This window comes from Cyprinus carpio, chromosome A12 (genome assembly GCF_018340385.1).
Source record: "Cyprinus carpio isolate SPL01 chromosome A12, ASM1834038v1, whole genome shotgun sequence".
NCBI lineage: Eukaryota > Metazoa > Chordata > Actinopteri > Cypriniformes > Cyprinidae > Cyprinus > Cyprinus carpio.
In genome coordinates, this window is record NC_056583.1 from 6,116,690 (window position 1) to 6,124,566 (window position 7,877).

Sequence of the window (7,877 nt, forward strand, 5' to 3'; positions counted from 1 at the left end):
GGAAATTTTGCTCATGAGAAACATGCCTCCATGTCCTAAATGGTTGTTTTTTGTTTGTTTCTTTTGACCCATATAAAAGGTCAAAACATTCCACCTCAAAAAGTCTCTATAATATTCTGACCTCTATTGATCCTTCAGTGTGAGTTTATACAATTTTTTGCACATTTATCATCCATCATGTGAAAATCATTATTATGATCACTTAGAACAGTAAAGAACACACTTCACTTCTACAGGCTGCATGATTTGAGGTGTCATTCATGTCTGTACCACAAACAAAGTTAGACAAGTTATTTGTGAAAGTTTGTTATTTATACTTAAGGGTTGTTTTAACCCTCAGATTTCTAAAATGGCCTTTCCATAGGAAAATTTATTTTTAACGATAAGAAGCTTTTAAAGACAGATATACTGTGACCTCTGATGTTGTTAATCAATGGCATGTGCTTTTGTTTAAGCCATCAGTTCACATTATTCAAAATATATTTTAAATAATCACATCTAACTTGGGAAATACTACATTACCCATGATGCTGTAAAGAAAATTCCACCAATCAGAGAGTCACAGTGAGCAAATTTCATGAAGCACCACAAATGATAATCGAGTCGGTCTCCCCACACACTCAAAACACTTAAATATTTGAATATATATGTATCATTTGCAATAAACTTAAAATATATTGTTTCTATATATACAATCGGGAACTTTAACTGGATAGTATTATAATTCTCCATTGTTTTTAATTCAATTATGTCATTCACAATGGTTCATGGGATTAAAGTTCTTTTCCTCATTAAAGCCGCTTAGTACACAGTCTTGTGGGCTACATTTGTCTTTTTTCCGATTTTCGGCTTTTTTTAAAGTCTTTTCTACTTGTTTTTATTTATTTATTTATTTATTTTTGATTGTAGGATGAGAGACGTGGGAGCGGAACGAGGCCGTGAAATAAGTGACACCTACGCCACTCAACGGTCTCGAGTCCCGCGGAGGAGCTCCAGATGGATAAAAGGAGGAGTGACGCAGTGAAGGACAAGAGAGGACCAGGCCTGGACTATTTGACTATTTGTCTGGACTATTTTCAAATGCTTTTTTTTGCATTGTAGTTTGTAATGTTGTGATTCACCTCACAGCTAGTTGGTTTGGTGCACAGGTTATAACTCTTAAATGAAGATTTAAAAAAAAAAAACTATTAGTCCAGGTTATATGTGAAAATTTTTTCACTTTTTTATAAAAGCATGAAACTTGGTACACTTGTACAGTTTGCAGCCCTGAACATTTTCAGAAATGGGGCTATCGCAAAAATGCCTCATGGTTGCCATGGCAGCCATTTTATTTTTTACCATTTCTAAATTATGTATTTTATATTATATCCCCTGAACCAAACATGATAACACAGAAAAGGTGACTACCCCTATGTTTTTATGGTCAAGGATTACAATGATATCATATACTGTACAACAACATAAACTGTTGAGGTGAATAGTTAATGGTGAATTCAGTGACGTTGTGATAAGAATTACAATGAAATCATAGTATCTGAGAAGACAGAGAATTAAATTTCAAGCATATTTTCAAGCATATTTCCTGTAAACGTAATTTACAATCACTCTACGTGGCTAGATTTTTCTATTATGTTAGTGTCCACAAGGGGGAAGCCTTTATTTCAGTTGATACTTCCAAAGTCCCTTTAAGGCAAGTCTTGTCATTTGGCGGCCATCATTGAAATGCCTCTCATGTATTGGACATTGAAGTTCATATCTTTTTTATTTGGGTGGGTTATAATTTTAAATTATTATTTACTGTTTTTATGGTTTAATTTTATTTTTGATGTCACCAATGGTATCTGACAAATGGTTTTTAATAAATGTTGTTTCTTTTGCTCAAATAGCATCAAAAAAGCGTATTTTTCAGGCTAGACCAGCCAGTGTGTATGTGCAGTCCTAAGCACATATCTCAGAACTAGCTGATTTTTTCTATAGCAACCGGAACTTCTAACGGCAGCTACATTGACGCAATGACTTTACAGAATAGCATTTGGCTCTTTTACTCAGAAGGCAAGGCTTCCTTCAATAGAGCAGCCATACTGACTGTTGCATTTTTCCTCGATTCAAAACTATACGAGTGACACATCTTAGGGTTTCTACAGTCTTTGATACTTCTCAGTGCAGCCTTCCTTCTTGATGAACTGTCACTCTACTGTCACCTTGCTAACAGTCAACACTCTGCCTGACTCTACATTTATTCATTTAGCAGACACTTTTATCCAAAGTGACTTACAACTGAGGAATACAACATGCGATTCATCATAAAGAGTCAAATAACTCATGAAGTGATCGTAATTCAAAGTTTTAGAACAGGGAGGGATTAATGAAAGTGAAGGTTCTTTTTATTAAATTAGGATGCAGTCAAATGTTGACCAAAGAGAGATGAATTTTTCAGCTGTCGCTTGAAATTGTCAGTGATTTGGCATTCCAGATGGATGTGGGAAGACCATGCCACCAGCCCGGAACGGTGAGCGAAAATGTTCTGGAAAGTGATTTTGTGCCTCTTTGTGATGGTACCATGAGGCGTTGCTCACTTGTAGATCTCAGGCTTCTGGAGGGGATGTAGATTCATACAGTATGAGTGACTGGAAGTAGGAGGGTGCTGACCCTGTGGCTGTTCTTTCTTTATTCAATCATCAATATCTTGAACTTGATGTGAGCCGGAACTGGTAGCCAGTGCAGGGAGATAAAGAGAGGTGTGATATGGGCACTTTTGGGCTCGTTGAAGATAAGACATGCTGCTGCAATCTGAATCATTTGTAGAGGTTTTATTGTACATGCAGCCAAAAGAGCATTGCAAAAGAGAAGTTGTGCAACATGCTCTATTAGGAAGGGCATGATCTTTCTGATGTTGTGCAATGCAAACCTGCAAGATCGAGCAGTTTTTGCAATGTGGTCCTTAAAGGTCAGCTGATCATCAAAGATTACACCAAGATTTGTGACTAAACTTGATTGGGTAATTGTTGATAAACAAATTTTGGATGGTGAAATCATGCTGTAGAGTTGGAGTGGCAGGGAAGACGAGAAGCTCAGTCTTTGCCAGGTTGAGCTGCAGGTATTTTCCTTCCTCATCAGCCTGAGATCTGTGCAGCTGCCGTTGGATCATCTGGTTGAAATGAAAGATAGAGCTGTGTGTCTTCAGCATAGCAATGGTGAGAGAAACCATGTACTTGTATGATGGATCCCAGTGATGTAGTGTATATAGAGAAGAGAAGGGTCCAAGAACTGATCCCTGAGGAACCCCTATGACCAGATGATTTGCTTTAGATACTTCTCCTCCCCAGTCCACCCTGAAAGACCTACCTGTGACTGAGATAGGATTCAAACCAATGAATTGCAGTTCTTGTGATGCCCAGTGATCAGAGGGTGGACTGGAGGATCTGATGATTTACAGTATCAAAAGCAGCAGATAGATCCAGCAGAATGAGAACACATGATCTGGATTCAGCTTTCGCAATCTGCAGGGCTTCAGGGACCAACAGTAACACAGTCTCAATTTAATGGCTGCTTCTGAAACCTGATTGGTTAATGTCCAGCTTGTTATGCTGTTAAAGAAATAATGATACCTGGTTGAAAACAACTCATTCAAGTTTTTTCGATATGAATGGAGGAAGAGAGACAGGTCTGTAGCTATCTAAAAGTGAAGTGTTTAATGTAAGTTTTTTAAGCAGTAGTGTTACCCAAGACTGCTTGAATGCAGTGGGGAAAATGCCTGTGAAAAGAGATGTGTTGATAATGTGAGTGCTGGCAGAATTGTAGAAAAGATAGCTTGGAGAAGGTATGAGGGGATTGGGTCTAGAGTGCTTGTTGTAGAATGACTGGCAAGGAGAAATTTAGATATAGCCTCAATGAGGGGACAGAAGGAGGAGAGGGGAGTTTTAGCGGTGGATGTGGTTCCTGTGTGTGGAGCTGAGAACTGACTGCTCATAGTTTTGTCTGTGAAGAATGCAGCAAAATTATCATGCAGTTAAAGAGGTGGTGGAGGGGGACAGAGGAGAGAATTAAATATTTTGAAGAGATTACATGTGTCTGAAGTGCTGTTGATCTTGTTGTGGAAATATGAAGATTTGGCAGCACAGATTTTAACAGAGAAAGATTAAAAAAACAAAGACTGATATATACTTCTGGATGAATCCAGGTCCAATTAAAGCCTGATATATTAAGAGTAGACTGAGAAACAATAGCTGGAATGAAGTCATTGTTGACAGCTGACTGACAATTCCAGAGACCCACAGGAAACAGAGATGTGTGCAGTAGAAGAGGTGTAGATAGGGCGAAGGTTAGCAAAATTGCATTACTGTCTTAATAAATAACCATAATATGGACTATTGTAGATGCTGTGATACTGTGCTACTCAGATACTGATTTCCTTCTCACGTCACTGATTTCACCATTAACTATTCACTTGAATGTTGTTGCATATGGTATCAGTGTAATCCTTGACCACCAAAATATATGGGTAGACATCACCTTTTCTGTGTTATCATGTTTGATTCAGAAGATATGACACAAAATACATCATTTGGTAATGGTGGAAAGTAAAATGGCTGCCATGGCAACCACGAGGTGTTTTTGCGATGGCTCCATTTCTGAACATGTTCAGGGCCCCAAACTGTATACTGTACCTCAGTACCGTGCTTTTATGAAAAAGTTAACATATCACCTCAAATTTTGCACATATCACCTGGACTATATGGGAAAAATTAGTAGAAAAAATACTTCCAGAACCAAAGCCCCCCAAAAAGTGGGTGGGCACTGATGAACTCTATTAGCACTGTAAGTGAATATCAAAAAAGCATTATGACTGTCTCAGAAATAAAAGCGATGCTTTCAAGCATAATTCTGACTGAGAAACAAAATCAGGTTAGTAAAGAATAGCTGATCCTTTCCTTCATAAATCTCCGCGAATCAGATCTAATTTCAGTCCTTATTCAGAAAGAGGGAGGGAGGGAGGGCACGCCAGAGGGAACTTAATTTGAACCCAATACACTAACAAGTAATACATCACATAATATTCATTGTCTTTGTTTTCTAAAAAAGGTTTGACTCTTTGTATCACAGTGTATATATAATATAACCTATGCATTATATAATACCATACAGTGCATTTATCTTTTGGCTGTAAAAGCCATAGTCAGGTTCATAAAAGTCACTGTTACATTGTGCAGAGAGTCTGGAAATAGATATATGCGGAAGCCATTTGTCTCTGAGATTTGAACTGATATTCTCTGTACTGTACCCTTATCAAATGAAGCACAAACAGTCACCGCAGTGCATTAGTATCTAATGACAGAAGATATTTTTAATAAAAGAGGACGCTTATGCTATTTTCCTCAGCAATCATTTGAAAGGTGTCCTATTATGCTTTTAACATTTTCAACTTCCTTCAGCTTTCTAAGAAATATTTTCCATATTAATAAATGCTGTTTCTGAACTCCCTCAAATGACTCAGCTGTAGTGCTGAGTTTTCTTCCAGGATTTTATTTTATATTATTTTTGACAACGTGTAAGATGTAAACAAGTCAGATGTGTTCAGATGTGTTTTTAACAAACAATGCCTGATGTGTTTATGTTTTATGTGGTGGAATAAAGCACGGGATAAATCTGCACATTCCAACTTCCAGCGTTTCTGGTCCAGTGAAAGCTTGTGGTATCACTTATGGAGATTGTGTTTCTGTAGGATGGTAAAAAAAAAGAGAAAAAAAAAAAAGGGTGACAATACAGTAATCCAGTCAAGCATACTAAATTTGATTAGTTCCAGAAGTGAAAAATGGACACTATAGGACTGTAAGTAAAATTAAATGTTGCAAAAGACTGACAAAAACAAATAAACAAAAATGTCTAAAGCCTGCTTTAAATTTAAATGCACTTCCTGTTATGCTGTGACTTTTCATCTCATTTAAAAATAGTCTATTTTTCTGACACCATATGAGAGTATGTATTTGCTTGTGAAAAAAATCATAATCCATTTTTTAAAATATATATTATCTTTATTATGAATTATAATTAAATCATTTAAAATGTATATCGTATACACTACGTTTTAAAAGTTTGGCATCTGTAATATTTTGGATGTTTTTGAAAGATGTTTCTTATGGTCACATAGGCTGCATTTATTTGATCAAAACTACAGTAAAACAGCAATATTGGGAAATATTATTACAGAACAAGTTTTGTTCATAACCAAGACAATGATCTCAAAACTTATTTATTTATTTAATTTTTTTTTTTTGGGTGAAGTAAACCTTTAAGTAATTATTAATGTTGTAATAAATTATATATAAAAGTGAGTGATTTTTTTTCTTAGAACAAACTTCACTATTTCAATCAGCTGTTTTTTAGTCATTTTTTATATACATAATGCTTTACACAATGTACATTGTTTCAAAGCAACTTTAAAGAAAAAATATTGCAGTATTAATATCTGAAATTCCACACGCACACAAACCCCTCAGAAGTACTAGCACAAAATGAGAATAAATATTTTATATTATTATTTTAATATTATGAAATTATTATTATTATTATTATAAAAATAATAATTCCTTTATCCTGGCAGTTGTTTAAAGACATTCTTTAAGAAATGACAAGTATGTGAGGACAAAGTCTTTCTCCAAGAGGTACGAGGTCTCTTGGGAATCTGAGGTGCTTTTGTACCTCTTGAGTGATAATTCTGTAATTATTTGCCTGTTTGCATGGTATGAGTCTGTGCATGTATAAGTGTTTAGGACAGTAAATCTAGGAGTGTGTGCACAGCGTGATTTATTATAGTATTTCTTCAGGAAGGCAGAACAAATCAAGGGTCAGACAGTAAGTGCATGTGATGCGCGTGCACTGTCCATTAGTCTCTTCATGTCTTCTTGTTCATTAGGTGATCTCTTCATGTCCTGCTTTTTCCTTTGAATATTTTACTTTCACTGTGACTGTACGGAAAGTGAAACAGCAAGGGGCAGAGTGAATCCATATGACTAAGAGCTTGTACAGTATTTTCTTTTGGAGATACACATACAGTGACCCCCAAAACTATTTGTGCACTTAAATAAATAGTTCACCCAGAAAATTCACCATCATGTCATTCCAAACCAGTAAGATTACCATTCATCTTTGGAACACAAATGAAGATATTTATAATATTCTTTAATCATTTCATCCATTTAATGAAAATCCATGCAACCAAAATTTTAACACATCAAAAAGTACAAAAAGGCTTTTGGTCTCCTGCCATTTCTCTGAAAGTGGGTGATTACATATGAATTGGGTGGTTTATACCAAGTCTACTGAAAAGACATTATGATGAACAGATGTTTTTTAAAAAAAATCTTTATTATTATTTATTTATTAAAACCTGAGAGATTTCTGTCTTTCCATTGAAAGTCCTATGCATCCAAAACTTTCATGCATAAAAAAGAATCAATCCACACACACAGAGCTCATCAAATATGGTAAACGGAAACTCAACCTGACTTAAATGTACAAGAACAAACCTTGTTAGTTCTGGCATGTCAAGCAAGCACATTTGAGCTTCAGTTTACCATGTTTGATGAGCTCTCTGTATATACATTGATACTTTTTTTGCATGAAAGTTTTGGTTGCATGGACTTTCAATGGAGGGACAGAAATTTCTTAGGTTTAATTAAAAATATGTTAATTTGTGTTTTGAAGATAAATAAAAGTCTTATGAGTTTTGAATGACATGAAGGTGAGTAACAAAGGACAGAATTTTCATTTTTTGTGAACTAAATTTTTAAGTCAGATTTTTAAATGTGTGGATCTTTATATATATATATATATATATATATATATATATATATATATATATATATATATATATAAAT